The sequence below is a fragment of the Anomaloglossus baeobatrachus genome, chromosome 1 (assembly GCF_048569485.1).
Source record: "Anomaloglossus baeobatrachus isolate aAnoBae1 chromosome 1, aAnoBae1.hap1, whole genome shotgun sequence".
Lineage (NCBI taxonomy): Eukaryota > Metazoa > Chordata > Amphibia > Anura > Aromobatidae > Anomaloglossus > Anomaloglossus baeobatrachus.
Genome location: NC_134353.1, coordinates 432754803 through 432772709, shown reverse-complemented (window position 1 = coordinate 432772709; position 17907 = coordinate 432754803). Strand labels below are relative to the sequence as shown.

Genomic DNA, 17907 nt, shown 5'->3' with positions numbered 1-17907 from the left:
AAAAAAATAAATAAATAATGAAGTGGGGTCCCCACTATTTTTCTAATACCAGCCAAGGTATAGCAGAAAACTGGGGGCTGATATTATTAGGGTGGGAGGGGCCATCATTATTTGGCTCTTTCCAGCCTAACAATAGCAGCCCACAGCCGCCTTAGAAGTGGCGCATCCATAAGAAGCGCCAATTCTGGCACTGGGCCCAGCTCTTCCCGTTGCCCTGGTGCAGTGGCAATCGGAGTAATAAGGGGTTAATAACTGCCCACAGCTGCTAATAAACCCTAGGTTAGTGATGGCAGGCGTCTAGGAGATACCCCCTTCACTAATCTGTAAATGAAAGTAAATAAACACAAACACACAAAAATCCTTTATTTGAAATAAAATCCAAAAAAGCACCCTCTTTCACCACATTATTTACTCCCCCAAACACCCCTCCAGGTCTGATGTAATCCATACGAGGTCCCATGATGCTTCCTGCATTGCTACATATCTGAAGCTCACAGCGAGCGCCATATAACAAGACTGCCCGCTGTAACCTCCACACAGCAACTGAAGTGAGCCGAGTGATATGCGGTGACATCATTAAGGTTACCCGCGGCCACAGCTGGCGGCCTTCACCTGTGACCACAAAGCAGGCAGCGACTGAAGTGAGCTGCATGATCAGTGGGACGTCACTCAGGTGATTTGCTGTCACAGGTGGAGGCCATGGACATGCTATGGTCGCGGCTAACCTGAGTGATGTCACCGCTGAGCACGCGGCTCACTTTAGTTGCGGCCTGACCTTCACAGCGGGCAGTCCTGTTCTAGGGCACTCGCTATGAGCTTCAGATATGCAGCAGTGCTGGAAACATCGTGGGACCTTGTGTGGATTACGTCGGACCTGGAGGGATGTGTTGGGGTTAATAAAGTGGTGAAAGAGGGTGTTTTTTTATCTTTTATTCCAAATAAAGCATTATTTCGGTGTTTGTGTTTACTTCATTTCACTTACAGATTAGTGATGGAGGGTGTCTCGTGTAGACGCTTACCATTACTAATCTAGGACTTAGTGGCAGCTATGGGCTGTTATTAACTCCTCATTAGCCTGATTGCCACTGCACCAGGGCAATGTAGGAAGAGCCGGGTAAAGTGCCGGACTGTCGCATCTAATGGATGCAGCAATTCCGGGCAGCTGCTGGCAGATATTTTTAGGCTGGGGTGTGTCCAATAACCATGGGTATCCCTAGCCTGAGAATACCAGCCCCCAGCTGTTGGGCTTTATCTGTGCTGGTATCAAAATATGAGGGGATCCTAAGCCAAGTTTTTTTTTAGTTATTTTACTGTACGATATAGACCCACCCACTGGCGTCAGTGATTGCTTGCAGTCAGACACACTCTGTCACTCAACGCGGAGGCTCGTCTCACTGCAACCAATCACAGCCACCGGTGGTCGGGGGAAGCAGTACATATTCAATGAAGGTAATGAGCGGCCTGGGAAGTTATTGACTGACCGGGGGAGCAGTGACAGCCGTGCCAATGATTTGGTAATTATGACGTGCTTCCTCCTACCCCTTTGCGGCAGATTTTGGTCCCCATTGACTTTATGGGAACCGGCATCTCGCCAGATACCAGGGATCAATCCTCCCACCAACCCAGAGTCAGCGGGGGATTGATCTGCCAGTCCTCCGTAATGCAGGGACAAGACGCAAATAGAAGTGACATGCTGCATATTGGCTGCAAATTCAAAAACGGAGCCAAAAAATGCACTATGTAGACAGCAAAATAGAAATCTCAGACTTTGCTGGGAGAAGGAAATGCATGCATTTAGGTGCATCTTTGTGACGTAAAAAATGCACCAAAAATGCTCTAAAAGATGCAGTGTGTGAACATAGTCTTACAAACAGGAATATATATTACCTCTCTACTTCCCAAATACATCCAGTATTAAAACAGTACCTCTTCTATGTTTACGTGCTGCACATGACAATTTCCCCCCACACAGTGATATCTCCCAGCTGAGAGGCAGGAAGTCTCATACAGCTGTGAAATAGTGAGAAAGCAGAGAGCCCCAACTTCAGACATTCCAAAGCACAAAAGCGTCACAGCATAATGCAGCTAATGACCGCTGATAACGTGATAATATGCTTTTGTCCATTGTTTCATTATCTGTGATGAATCTAAAGCTGGGTTCACACTAAGCGACAGCGACGTCGCTGTTACGTCACCATTTTCTGTGACGTAACAGCGACCTTGTAAGTCGCTGTTATGATCGCTGCTTAGCTGTCAAACACAGCAGAAGCAGCAGCGATCATAACGATACGCGTCGCTGTGCTGCAACATGTGCAGAGAGCAGGGAGCCGCGCACACTGAGCGCTGGCTCCCTGCACTCCTAGCTACAGTACACATCTGGTTAATTACCCGATGTGTACTGCAGCCACATGTGCAGAGAGCTGGGAGCCGGCGCTGGCAGTGTGAGAGCGGCGGAGGCTGGTAACGAAGGTAAATATCGGGTAACCACCTTGGTTACCCGATGTTTACCTTGGTTACAGCTTACCGCAGGCTGTCAGACGCCGGCTCCTGCTCCCTGCACATTCAGGATTGTTGCTCTCTCGCTGTCACACACAGCGATGTGTGCTTATCAGCGGGAGAGCAACAATAAAAAAACAAACAAGGGCTGTGTGTAATGAGCAGCGATCTCACAGCAGGGGCCAGATCGCTGCTCAGTGTCACACACAGCGAGATCGCTAATGAGGTCACTGCTGCGTCACAAAAACCGTGACTCAGCAGCGATCTCGCTGTGTGTGAAGCACCCCTTATATGTTGACTCCTCGTGTGGTCCGATCTGGGCACACTGTTTGAATGTGCTTATTCATATAGTTGGCTGTGTTCATTGATCTACATGCCACATGAAAGGAAATTGAATGAACATGAATTGAATTGAATGAACCCTATGAATGAACAAGGGATTTTAGAGCTACCTGTTGGTGTCTTATTTGGCAAATATAGCCTAGTTAGTGAATTATTCTCCTGATGAACCCACTGAGTCAGTGCTGTATTTTGCCTTCGTGCTGCCCTAGGCACTTTAAGTGGTCGCGCCCCTTAGTGACAACGTAACACTGAGTTTTCGTACACGACATCTGTTTAAGGCAGATCTAGTTTGTAACACTTGAAAAAGTATCAATGAGAAACGAAGGGCACTAACCCCCCCCCACCCCAATGGGGATCACCACAGGCACATCAAAACATAGCATGAGTATAAAATATTCCCACCACACCGTCCCCACTTATATACTGTGACTGTCACACTGCCCCTAATAAACTACACACTGCCCTCCCTTATAAATTATACCCACCACACCTTCCTCAATTATGAAATATGATCTGCACATTGACCTCACATCATGTTGCCCCCTCCTCACAATGTCCCATGCATGATTCCCCCTCCTCACAATGTCTTATGCATGCTGCCCCCTCCTCACAATGTCCCATGCATGCTGCCCCCTCCTCACAATGTCCCATGCATGCTGCCTCCTCCTCACAATGTCCCATGCATGCTGCCCCCTCCTCACAATGTCCCATGCATGCTGCCCCCTCCTCACAATGTCCCATGCATACTGCCCCCTCCTCACAATGTCCCATGCATACTGCCCCCTCCTCATAATGTCCCATGCATAATGCCCCCTCCTCACAATGTCCCATGCATGCTTCCCCCTCCTCATAATATCTTATGCACGCTGCCCCCTCCTCACAATGTCCCATGCATGCTGCCCCCTCCTCACAATGTCCCATGCATGCTTCCCCCTCCTCACAGTGTCCCATGCATGTTGCCCCCTCCTCACAATATTCCCATGCATGCTGCCCCCTCCTCACAATGTCCCATGCATGCTGCCCCCTCCTCACAATGTCCCATGCATGCTGCCCCCTTCTCACAATGTCCCATGCATGCTGCCCCCTCCTCACAATGTCCCATGCATACTGCCCCCTCCTCACAATGTCCCATGCATACTGCCCCCTCCTCATAATGTCCCATGCATACTGCCCCCTCCTCACAATGTCCCATGCATACTGCCCCCTCCTCACAATGTCCCATGCATACTGCCCCCTCCTCACAATGTCCCATGCATGCTGCCCCCTCCTCCCAATGTCCTATGCATGCTGCCCCCTCCTCACAATGTCCCATGCATGCTTCCCCCTCCTCAGTGTCCCATGCATGCTGCTCCCTCTTCACAATGTCCCATGCATGCTGCCCCCTCCTCACAATGTCCCATGCATGCTGCCCCCTCCTCACAATGTCCCATGCATGCTGCCCCTTCCTCACAATGTCCCATGCATACTGCCCCCTCCTCACAATGTCCCATGCATGCTGCCCTCTCCTCCCAATGTCCTATGCATGCTGCCCCCTCCTCACAATTTCCCATGCATACTGCCCCCTCCTCACAATGTCCCATGCATGCTGCCCTCTCCTCCCAATGTCCTATGCATGCTGCCCCCTCCTCCCAATTTCCCATGCATGCTTCCCCCTCCTCACAGTGTCCCATGCATGCTGCCCCCTCCTCACAGTGTCCCATGCATGCTGCCCCCTCCTCACAATGTCCCATGCATGCTGCCCCCTCCTCACAATGTCCCATGCATGCTGCCCCCTCCTCACAATGTCCCATGCATGCTTCCCCCTCCTCAGTGTCCCATGCATGCTGCTCCCTCCTCACAGTGTCCCATGCATGCTGCCCCCTCCTCACAATGTCCCATGCATACTGCCCCTTCCTCACAATGTCCCATGCATACTGCCCCCTCCTCCCAATGTCCTATGCATGCTGCCCCCTCCTCACAATTTCCCATGCATACTGCCCCCTCCTCACAATGTCCTATGCATGCTGCCCCCTCCTCACAATTTCCCATGCATGCTTCCCCCTCCTCACAGTGTCCCATGCATGCTGCCCCCTCCTCACAGTGTCCCATGCATGCTGCCCCCTCCTCACAATGTCCCATGCATGCTGCCCCCTCCTCACAATTTTCCATGCATACTGCCCCCTCCTCACAATGTCCCATGCATGCTGCCCTCTCCTCCCAATGTCCTATGCATGCTGCCCCCTCCTCAAAATTTCCCATGCATGGTTCCCCCTCCTCACAGTGTCCCATGCATGCTGCCCCCTCCACACAGTGTCCCATGCATGCTGCCCCCTCCTCACAGTGTCCCATGCATGCTGCCCCCTCCTCACAATGTCCCATGCATGCTGCCCCCTCCTCACAATGTCCCATGCATGCTGCCCCCTCCTCACAATGTCCCATGCATACTGCCCCCTCCTCACAATGTCCCATGCATACTGCCCCCTCCTCACAATGTCCCATGCATACTGCCCCCTCCTTACAATGTCCCATGCATGCTGCCCCCTCCTCCCAATGTCCTATGCATGCTGCCCCCTCCTCACAATGTCCCATGCATGCATCCCCCTCCTCAGTGTCCCATGCATGCTGCTCCCTCCTCACAGTGTCCCATGCATGCTGCCCCCTCCTCACAATGTCCCATGCATGCTGCCCGCTCCTCACAATGTCCCATGCATGCTGCCCCTTCCTCACAATGTCCCATGCATACTGCCCCCTCCTCACAATGTCCCATGCATGCTGCCCTCTCCTCCCAATGTCCTATGCATGCTGCCCCCTCCTCACAATTTCCCATGCATACTGCCCCCTCCTCACAATGTCCCATGCATGCTGCCCTCTCCTCCCAATGTCCTATGCATTCTGCCCCCTCCTCACAATTTCCCATGCATGCTTCCCCCTTCTCACAGTGTCCCATGCATGTTGCCCCCTCCTCACAGTGTCCCATGCATGCTGCCCCCTCCTCACAATGTCCCATGCATGCTGCCCCCTCCTCACAATGTCCCATGCATGCTGCCCCCTCCTCACAATGTCCCATGCATGCTGCCCCTCTCCATGAGCTCCTAATGCTGCCTTCCTCTTTTCCATAATGACTCCTCCATGCTGCCCCATTCATCATACTAAGACCACCACACTAACTCTTATGCTGAGACCCCCCCCCCACACACACACACACACGCTACCCCACTCTTTATATTGACTCCCCTACATTGGTCCACTCCATACTGAGCCCACACATGCTGCCCCTTTTCCATAATGAGCTCCCAATGCTGCCCCCCTCTCATTCTGAGTCCTTACACTCCCTCCATCGATTTTGTCATTGCACTATCCCTCAACCCTTGTCCTCTGTCTCTAGCATTGGCCCCTCTCTCTCATTCCCCCAGCAGCAGCCTCTCTCCCCCGCCTTTAGCAGCAGCCTCTCCCCCAGCATCAGCCTCTCTTCCCCAGCCCCCCCCAGCAGCAACCTCTCTCCCCCCAGCGTCCCCCAGCATCAGCCTCTCTCCCCCCAGCCTCCCCCGGTTTCAGCCTCTCTCCCCCAGCTTTCCCCAGCATCAGCCTCTTTCCCCCCAGCCTCCCCCAGTTTCAGCCTCTCTCCCCAAGCTTTCCCCAGCATCAACCTCTCTCCCCCAGCTTCCCCCAGCATCAGCCTCTCTCCCCCAGCTTCCCCCAGCATCAGCCTCTCTCCCCCAGCTTCCCCCAGCATCAGCCTCTCTCCCCCAGCTTCCCCCAGCATCAGCCTCTCTGCCCCCAGCTTCCCCCAGCATCAGCCTCTCTGCCCCCAGCTTCCCCCAGCATCAACCTCTCTGCCCCCAGCATCAGCCTCTCTGCCCCCAGCATCAGCCTCTCCTCCCAGCCTCCCCCCTCCCAGCCTCCCCCAGCATCAGCCTCCCCTCTCCCAGCATCAGCGTCCCCCAGCATCAGCCTCTGTCCTCCCAGCATCAGCCTCCCTCCTCCCAGCCTCCCCCAGCATCAGCCTCCCCCCTCCCAGCCTCCCCCAGCATCAGCCTCCCCCCTCCCAGCCTCCCCCAGCATCAACCTCTCTCCTCCCAGCCTCCCCCAGCATCAGCCTCCCTCAGCATCAGCCTCTCTCCTCCGAGCCTCCCGCAGCATCAGCCTCTCCCAGCATCAGCCTCTCTCCTCCCAGCCTCCTCCAGCATCAGCCTCTTTCCTCCCAGCCTCCCCCAGCATCAGCCTCTCTCCTCCCAGCCTCCGCCAGCATCAGCCTCTATCCTCTCAGCCTCCCCCAGCATTAGCCTCTCTCCTCCCAGCCTCCCCCAGCATTAGCCTCTCTCCTCCCAGCCTCCCCCAGCATCAGCCTCTCTCCTCCCAGCCTCCCCCAGCATCAGCCTCTCTCCTCCCAGCCTCCCCCAGCATCAGCCTCTCTCCTCCCAGCCTCCCCCAGCATCAGCCTCTCTCCTCCCAGCCTCCCCCAGCATCAGCCTCTCTCCTCCCAGCCTCCCCCAGCATCAGCCTTTCTCCTCCCAGCCTCTCTCCTCCCAGCCTCCCCCAGCATCAGCCTCCCCCAGCATCAGCCTCTCTCCTCCCAGCCTCCCCCAGCATCAGCCTCCCTTAGCATCAGCCTCCCTTTTCCCAGCCTCCCCCAGCATCAGCCTCTCTCCTCCCAGCCTCCCCCAGCATCAGCCTCTTTCCTCCCAGCCACCCCCAGCATCAGCCTCTCTCCTCCCAGCCTCCCTCCTCCCAGCCTCCCCCAGCATCAGCCTCCCCCAGCATCAGCCTCTCTCCTCCCAGCCTCCCCCAGCATCAGCCTCCGCCTCCCTCCTCCCAGCCTCCCCCAGCGTCAGCCTCTCCCAGCATCAGCCTCCCCCCTCCTAGCCTCCCCCAGCATCAGCCTCCCCCTCCCAGCCTCCCCCAGCATCAGCCTCCCCCTCCCAGCCTCCCCCAGCATCAGCCTCCCCCTCCCAGCCTCCCCCAGCATCAGCCTCCCCCTCCCAGCCTCCCCCAGCATCAGCCTCTCTCCTCCCAGCCTCCCCCAGCATCAGCCTCAGCCTCCCTCCTCCCAGCCTCCCCCAGCGTCAGCCTCCCCTAGCATCAGCCTCCCCCAGCATCAGCCTCCCCCCTCCCAGCCTCCCCCAGCATCAGCCTCCCCCTTCCTAGCCTCCCCTAGCATCAGCCTCCCCCAGCATCAGCCTCTCTCCTCCAAGCCTCCCCCAGCATCAGACTCTCTCCTCCCAGCCTCCCCCAGCATCAGCCTCCCCCCTCCCAGCCTCCCCCAGCATCAGCCTCCCCCCTCCCAGCCTCCCCCAGCATCAGCCTCCCCCCTCCTAGCCTGCCTCCCCTAGCATCAGCCTCCCCCAGCATCAGCCTCTCTCCTCCCAGCCTCATCCTCAGCCTCCCTCCTCCCAGCCTCCCCCAGCATCAGCCTCCCCCCTCCTAGCCTCCCCCAACATCAGCCTCCCCCCTCCTAGCCTCCCCCAGCATCAGCCTCCCCCCTCCCAGCATCAGCCTCCCCCCTCCCAGCCTCCCCCAGCATCAGCCTCCCCCCTCCTAGCCTCCCCCAGCATCAGCCTCCCCCAGCATCAGACTCTCTCCTCCCAGCCTCCCCCAGTATCAGCTTCTCTTCCCCCAAGTCTCCCCCAATATCAGCCTCTCTCCCCCCACCACATGCGCAGATCTCCACTCTGCATTAGAGACACCCCCACGCTCCTTATGAATCTTCAGCTCTGCGAGCACTTATCTGCTCCAGGGCCAGCTGTCATCTTCCTGGCTCACGTGAGTATCCTCTTCTGACACCGGCTTCCATCGTGGCGTCCTCTGCGGCGTCCTGCTGTGAGCTCTGCATGTGAAATCCACACAGCATTTGACGCAGCACAGAGGAAGGAGCTGATTGGCGTGCCTGTGACCCCGGAAGTGCAGGCGCCGGCAGTTCCGGGGTCAATCAGCTCTCTGTGCCCGGCCGCCGCAGTTTGTCTGCATTCGCGTCTTAATTGATGCGGATACAAATAAATGGAGGTGCGCCTCTCCCCCCTCCCCCCTCCGAAAATACAGCGGATTTAATGGATATGTAAAAAAAAATAAATTTTTTTTTTACTGCTAGAAGGTGCCCCCCCCCCCGCATCCTGCCGCCCCAGGCACGGGACCACGGGTGCCTAATGGTAAATACGGCCCTGCACTGAGTACTAAGTGGGGGAAATGTGCAGACAATGCTGCTAATTTCAAATGCTGCTAATCCATCTATGCTGCTAGATAGTGGTGACATGCTGCTAGTGCATATGTGCTGCTAACAAATAGGAAAATTTCTGATTGTACCTACTAGCAAGAAAAAATAATCATTAAGATAAGAATACAATCTGTGTCCTGATTACATTTAAGAAATCTGGGAATTACGAGGGTTTCATTTGGTTCACTTTGATAGGATTCTTAATTGAGATCCTATATATAAATTTTTATTTCCATCAGTTGGTGGTTGATTATTTCTATTAGTACCCAGTTGTGGGGGATATATATCATACCTACTTTGTGTGGGGGATGTCCTCTATTAATATATCAATATCCTAGGTAGACCTACACAATTAGTGGTCGATAAGGAAAATACTTTATTAATAATAATAATAATAATAATAATAATAAATAGTAAATTTTATATAGGATATATCCTTTACGTCAGTGATTTTTCTTAAATTTGTAGATTGTTTTGGTGACATTCAGTGATATTTCTAAAAAGAATGCTGTAAATAAAATAAAAAAAATTGTAGAATTTCATTTTTTTTTCTATTTTGCCATACTTGGAATTTTCTTCTTGCATACCATTACATCATGTGATAAAATGAATGGCGTGATTCAAATGTACAATGCATCCATCAAAAAACAAGCCCTCGCATGGCTATATCAACGGAAAAATAAAAAAAAGTTATGGCTCTTGAAATAAGAGGAGGAAAAGGCTAAACCGCAAAAATCGAAAAAAATAATCTTATCTTTAACGGGAATCTGTTAGAAGGTTTTCCCACGTAATCTGAGAACAGCAGAACGTAGGGGTAGAGATCCTGATTACAGCGTTGTGTCACTTACTGGACTGTGCAGAATGATTTTTATAAAATCACTGATTAATCAGCAGTAGATTATCATTAGAGAACTACTTGGCGTGCTGCAGGTAGTCCAGCATATTCATGAGCTCTGTATAACTGCTGGATGTGCAGCAGAGAAAGCATTGATTTTATCAAAATGACAGCAAACAGCTCAGTAAGTGACACATCGTTGGAATGAGGGTCTCTCTCTACATTAAGCTATGTTCACACAGTGCATTTTTGCTAGCCACAAAGATGCAGCCAAAAATGGCCCCAAAAGAAGCACCCATTGCAAAAACGCTTTTTTACCACATTTTGCCTGATGCGTTTTTTAAGTCAAATCTATTGACTGGAAGGGCTGAAAAATGCAAATAAATTTGACATGCTGCATCTTAAAAAATGCAGCCAAGATGCAGCCAACAAAAGATGCACTTTGTGGAGAGCAAAATAGAAAGCTCTGCAATATATATATCATATATACGGTCTATAATATATATATATATATATATATATATATATATATATATATAAAAATGTGTGTGTGTGTATATATATGCACACACACACGCACACATACACACACACACACACACACACACACACACACGTATACACACACACACACTAGCTGTAGTACCCGGCTTCGCCCGGGTTAATAACTGCTGTTAACAAAATAGAATGTATTAACAAAAATGTATTCTGCACACAAAAAAAACACAAAACAGAAATATAATTTTTAAATTGTTGCCTATATTAACCAATCAGAGCTCAGATTAATTAACTGTAGCAAAATAGAAGCTAAGCTGTGATTGGTTGCTATTGGCAGCCTGATAAATCTCCAGGCAACAGAAAGCCCTCCCCCCTGACCGTATATATTAGCTCACACATACACATATAGACGGGTCATGTGACTGACAGCTGCCGTATTTCCTATATGGTACATTTGTTGTTCTTGTAGTTTGGCTGCTTATTAATCAGATTTTTATTTTTGAAGGATAATACCAGACCTGTGTGTGTTTAGGGTGATTATGTGGCGAGGTTGGTATATGTGTGGTGAGATGTGTGCTGAGGGTGGTATATGTGTTCAAGCACGTGGTAGTGTGTGGCGCATTTTGTGTGCGTGTTCATATCCCCGAGTGTGGTGAGTATCCCATGTCAGGGCCCCACCTTAGCAACTGTACGGTATATACTCTTTGGCGCCATCGCTCTCATTCTTTAAGTCCCCCTTGTTTACATCTGGCAGCTGTCAATTTGCCCCCAACACTTTTTGTTTCACTTTTTCCCCATTATGTAGATAGGGGCAAAATTGATTGGTAAATTGGAACGCGCTGGGTTAAAACTTCGCCTCACAACATAGCACCCGGCGCTGCCCGGGATAGTAACTGTCTCTCTGTTTCTCTCCCATTCTATGTCTGTCTCCCCCTCTGTATATATGTCTCTGTCTCTCTCTCTCTCTTTGTCTGTCTGTCTCTTTCCCTGTCTCTCTCTTTCCCTGTCTCTCTCTTTCCCTGTCTCTCTCTTTCCCTGTCAGTCTGTCTCTTTGTCTATGTCTGTCTCTTTGTGTCTGTCTCTTACCCTGTCTATGTCTGTTTCTTAGCCTGTCTGTGTCTGCCTATTTCCCTGTCTGTGTCTGTCTCTTTCCCTGGCTGCATTATGACACGCGAACATTCCATATAAGGGCGTTGCTGCGCATTCTTCTGAAGTTCTGGCTGCACTGTGGCTCCCAGCTCCATTCGCTTTAATGGAGGCAGGTTTTTTGGTGAATAACTGTAAAGCGCAGGGTTAAAATTTCCCCTCAAAACATAGCCTATGACGCTCTCGGGGTCCAGAAGTGTGAGTGTGCAAAATTTTGTGGCTGCAGCTGCGACGGTGCAGATGCCAATCCCGGACATACACACACATTCAGCTTTATATATTAGAGATATATATGTGTGTGTATATATATATATATATATATATATATATATATATATATATATATATATATATATATATATATATATATATATATACATACATATACACACACATATATATATATACACACACACACATATAATATATATATGCACACACACATATATATATGTCTATATATAATTGCCTTATTCTGTCTGTCTGTCTGTCTTGCTCCAAAATAGTGTCACCGTGACAGTGTCATAAAAGTGACAACTGTCGGATTGGCCGCTGGGCTCGGCCTGGCACCGCCCCCCCCACGGATTGGCCGCTCGCCTCGGCCTGGCCCCGCCCCCCGCATGGATTGGCTGCTCGCCCCGACCCTCAGCACGCATTGAACGCTCGGCCACGCCCCTTCCCCGAATTCAAACGAAGCCCCGACTCCCCCAACCCAGACATGACCTTGCGATGCTGGGATCGTGACGGAACCGGTGTACGCTGGTAACCATGATAAACATCGGGTAACTATAGGAAGCGCTTCCCTTAGTTACCCGATGTGTATCATGGTTACCAGCGAACACCGGCTCCCGGTACACATGTGCAGGGAGCCGGCATACGCTGCGGTCAATAATGAAGTGTCATGCAGTGGTGAAAGAGTTAAAGACACTGCAAGACACTTCATTATAGGCAGCGGGCACCCCCAGAAGAGAGAAGACCCCGCAGTCATACTCACCAGACGCTGACCGGGAGCAGGTGAGCGCATCAAGGTCCTGCAGCGGCGGAACACACACACACGCACACACATAAGAACAGACACACACACATCAGATCGCATCCACACACTCACAACATCCAGTGATATCGCTTACTTCTCGGCGGCGATACTGTGCGTGCAGTGACCTTCCAGGACCTGCCGGAGGATCACATGGCCGGAAGCATGTGGTATCTCTGGATGTTGTGAGTGTGTGAGCGCATATGTGCGATATCGTCAGGGTGTGTGTGCGTGTATGCGATCGGATATGTGTGTGTATGCGATTGGATGTGTGCGTGTATGCGATCGGATGTGTGCGTGTGTTCTGATGTGTGAGTGTATGCGATCGGATCTGTGAGTGTCGGCAGAAGAGCACGGTGTGTAGCACAGCTGCTGGGACCGCCCACCGGAGGGCACAGGGAGAAGTGGGGTGTGAGTGTACGCGATCAGATGTGTGCGTGTATACTATCTGATGTGTGACTGTGGAGCACGATGGGGAGTGCGCAGCATGGGGGATGGAGCACGATGGGGAGTGCGCAGCATGGGGGATGGAGCACGATGGGGGGTGCGCAGCATGGGGGATGGAGCACGATGGGGGGTGCGCAGCATGGGGGATGGAGCACGATGGGGGGTGCACAGCATGGGGGATGGAGCACGATGGGGGTGCACACCTCCCCCCAAAACACACACACACACACCTCCACACGCGCACCGCACAACACACCACACACACACTGGGAACCACAAACACCGCCCTACACAGACAACGCCGCACACACGACACCCAACACACAAACACCGCGGCATACACAAATATACGCACATACCACGCAACACACACACACTGCACAAAACATACCTCCCCCAAAACACACCCACGCACTCCACACCCACACAAACCGCGCAACACACACAGCACCACACACAATGCTGCAGACACACAGCGCTCCACAAACAACGCAACACACAAACAACACCGCTCTCACACCCCCACACCCAGAACATTTACAGCGCCCTACACAAACACTGGCAACTACACACAACATCTATATATATTGTGAGGCAGTGACAGGGGTAATATTTGAAGACCGCTATGTGTACCCCAGAATGTGTCTGGAAACCCTCTGAGTTTGCTATAGCTATTACTGGGAGTATAGCACAAAGGGTAAAAGGGAGACAGATCCCTCCTCCCAGTCCAGGTTTTGTAGCAATTCTCATGTCCAGCATTTTCATTTAAACTCATGCAGAGCACAGCAGGGTGTGTCTCAGTTGAGAGCCAGGCTTGGTGAAGCGAACACATGCGGTGTGAGCTAGGCTGGCTCTGTGTGGAGTGAACACAGGCCAAGAGTGTGAGCCTAGGAGAACCTTACACAGATCCCTGCGGTTATCGGGGTCCTAAGGTAACAAGACTTTTTGATGCAAAGAATTTGTCTATATGCACCGGCTGTGATCCGGAAGAGACTTTGACAGTGGGAAATTGGATCTATTTATGCTGCAACAATAAATAGACTGTTGGTGTGAACACGCTGCTGCCTCACGTTTTTGCCCAAACAACGCTGCTACCTCACATTATGGTGGAGAATGCGGGCATGGCAGCCTGGTTGCTAAGGGCAATGGCCTAAGAGGTACTTACCCGGAAGAGAAAAAAAAAAAAAATTTTCTACTGACTGTTTGCGGTGGATCGGCGGGTCCACGAAGCCTGCAGGCGTTGCAGCCTGGTTGCTAGGGGCAACAACCCAGTTTTCACATGTTTATGATCAAGCCTGCAAAGTTACAGTTTACCTCAGCAGCCACTATGGAGGATCTTGTAAAGCAGCTGGCCCAGTCTACTGCTCAACTACAGCAGGTTTTTGCACAAACCAGTGCACAGCAGCAACAAGCTAATGCTCAGCACCAGCGGGCGTTAGCTCAGCAACAGGAGACAAACAGCTTGTTGACTAAGCAGCTTTCTGCTCTGCGAGAAGCGCTCCCAACGGTAACTCCAGGTCATCCACTCCTTCCTGCGGCCCAGGACAGAGTAAGGGCGGCACTTACAAAGATGAGTGCAGAGGATGACCCAGAAGCCTTTCTCTCCGTGTTTGAGAGGACCGCTGAGCGAGAGAAATTGTCTACCGACCGTTGGACTGATGTCGTGGCCCCGTTCCTGGTAGGTGAACCCCAAAAAGCCTACCTGGATCTCAGCACGGAGGATGCCAAGGACTATGGCATACTGAAAGGTGAGATCCTTGCACGGATGGGGGTTAACACTTATCTCCGGGCCCAACGAGTGAATCAGTGGTCCTTTGAGGAGGGAAAACCTGCACGCTCACAGGCCCATGTCTTACTGGACCTTGTAAAAAAAATGGCTGCAGCCGGAGACCTTGAACCCCGGACAGATGATTGAGCGGGTGGTGATTGAACGGTTTGTGCGGACTTTGCCAGCCCCCATTCAACGGTGGGTGGGACAGGGGGACCCCGGTACCCTAGACCAGCTAGTGAATTTGGTGGAACGCTACACAGCTACCCAGGAGTTGGTCCGGGACTCTGCTTCACGGCGGGCACTCCATAGGGATACGCCCCCTTCACAGTTGGTAAAAGACTCCCGTCCCTCCTCGGGTGCTGCCCCGTCTTCAGCCCTGGCAGAGAGTAAACCCCAGACTAAGGTCAGCAGGAGTCCCGGTTCCCCAAAGTCAGACACCCGAAACAGGGACACCTCTGCTGTTATGTGCTGGCGGTGCCATCAGCTCGGGCATGTGATGGCACAGTGCCCACTCACAACAGAACCCATGGACTGCTGGTACGCTCGCCGGGTATCAATGTATGCCCATACTGTTTGTACCGTAAGCACTGTTACTATGGGGGAGGAGCCCCATCTCTGCAAAGTACGTGTTAATGGCTATACAGCAGAGGCTTTGTTGGACTCAGGAAGTGTAGTGACTCTTGTACATGCCTCCTTGGTCTCCGGGGAAAACCCTACGGGACATAAAGTAGGGGTACTTTGTATTCATGGAGACCTACGTGAATACCCTATGGAAAGGGTCACCATTGCTACCTCGTGTGGAGAGGTTCAACATGAAGTGGGGGGTGATGAAAAGACTTCCATATGCTGTTATTTTGGGAAGAGACTTGCCCCTGTTCTGGACATTATGTGGGAGGCGACCTAGCCCTCCGAGGTGTATGATTGAACCAGGCCCTGAGCCGGACGATCCCGACTCAGGGATACCTGCCGTAGGGGTCACCAGTATAGGGACAGAGTGTAACCCTGCCAGGTTCCCCCTAGAGGTAATGGCAGGAGAGGTTGAGCCACCCGAGGCAATCCCGGAGTTGAACGTGTCTCCAGATAATTTCGGAACAGCACAGCTCCGGGACCCCACATTGGCTCCTGGACGTGGAAATGTACAGGTAATTGATGGGGTACCCCAGCGGCCTGGTGCCAGGCTGGAAACTCCCTACATGGCTCTAAAGCGAGAGTTGCTCTATCGGGTTGATACAATCCGGGGGGAAATAGTGGAACAGTTGGTGGTCCCTCAGCCGTACCGCCGTCAGACCTTGGAATTGGCTCATAACCACCTAATGAGTGGGCACCTAGGTGAAGAGAAAACGCGGGAACGCATGTTTCAGCGGTTTTACTGGCCAGGGGTCGGCGCAGAAATTAAGAGGTTCTGTGAGTCCTGCCCAGTTTGTCAGTTGACCGCACCAACGCACCGTTTCCGTAGTCCTCTGATACCTTTACCCATTATAGAGGTGCCTTTTGAGCGGATTGCTATGGATCTGATCGGACCCATTGTAAAATCAGCCCGTGGTCACCAGCACATCCTGGTAGTGATGGATTACGCGACATGTTATCCGGAGGCCATTCCACTACGTCACACCTCGGCGAGGCTTATTGCTCGGGAGTTGTTTGCTATGTTCTGTCGCGTGGGGTTACCCAAAGAAATCCTGACCGATCAGGGCACTCCCTTTATGTCTAAAATTACAAAGGAACTGTGCAAACTCCTCCAGATCAAGCAGCTACGCACGTCGGTGTACCATCCCCAGACTGATGGTCTAGTGGAACGTTTTAATAAAACTCTAAAGGCTATGTTGAAAAAGGTGGTCTCCAAAGAGGGGAAAGATTGGGACATGTTATTGCCCTATTTAATGTTCGCTATCCGCGAGGTCCCACAATCTTCCACCGGGTTCTCGCCATTTGAGTTACTGTATGGCAGACATCCGCGGGGACTGCTGGATATAGTTAAGGAAACTTGGGAACAGGAGCCCACCCCTCACAAAAGCACAGTGGAATACGTTATGGGTATGCAGGATCGTATCACGGCAATAATGCCCATTGTTAAAGAGCATTTGCTGGATGCTCAGGCAGCCCAAAGTACTCAGTATAATAGCAAGGCCTCCATCAGGTCTTTTAAACCAGGAGATCGTGTCTTAGTCCTAATACCTACTGCAGAAAGTAAGTTCTTAGCCAAATGGCAAGGTCCCTATGAGATCCGGGAGAAAGTGGGGGAAGTAAACTATAAGGTGTATCAGCCAGGTAGAAGAAAACCAGAGCAAATCTACCATGTAAACCTGCTGAAGGCATGGAAAGACAGGGAATGTATGGTGGCTGACGTAACGTTGGACCTAACCTTTTCAGGTGCCTTGACAACAACAAAGGAGGAGTCCCCTGATGATGAATTGGGAGTAAGGATAGGGGATTCTCTCTCAAAACAGCAGAGACGGGAGTCTCGGAGATTAGTGCAGCGGAATACGGATGTGTTCTCAAGCCTACCCGGCCGAACAACCGTAATCCACCATGATATTGTCACCGAGCCTCAAGTAAGGGTACGCCTGAGGCCATACCGGGTACCAGAGGCTCGTAGGCAAGCCATTGCGGAGGAGGTAAAAAAGATGCTCCAACTAGGGGTTATTGAAAAATCCACGAGCGAATGGGCCAGTCCCATTGTGCTGATCCCGAAACCAGACGGTTCTTTAAGATTCTGTAATGACTTCCGAAAGTTAATTGAGGTATCGAAGTTTGATATGTATCCCATGCCCAGGGTCGACGAGCTGATAGAGAGACTGGGACGGGCCCAGTACTTCACGACTCTCGATCTCACTAAAGGTTACTGGCAGGTGCCGCTGACAGAGGCGGCAAAGGAAAAGACCGCTTTTGTCACGCCAGGGGGGCTCTATCACTATGTCGTCTTGCCATTTGGTTTACATGGGGCTCCGGCCACGTTTCAGAGATTAATGGACATAGTGTTAGAACCCCATCAACCATATGCCTCCGCATATTTGGATGACATCATCATCTATAGCAGTGACTGGAGCACCCACTTATCTCAGGTACAAGCGGTAGTAGATTCGCTCAGAGCTGCTGGTCTGACGGCGAATCCAAGCAAATGTGCTATGGGTCTCAAAGAAGCCCGTTACTTG

At 51.9% G+C, this 17907-nt stretch overlaps 1 protein-coding gene across 1 annotated transcript in view; it reads right to left on the bottom strand.

The window, feature by feature from the left end:
• NDUFA7 (NADH:ubiquinone oxidoreductase subunit A7) overlaps positions 1-17907 on the bottom strand; it is an 84561-nt gene that overhangs the window by 54818 nt on the left and 11836 nt on the right. The gene's annotated exons all lie outside the window — the stretch shown is intronic.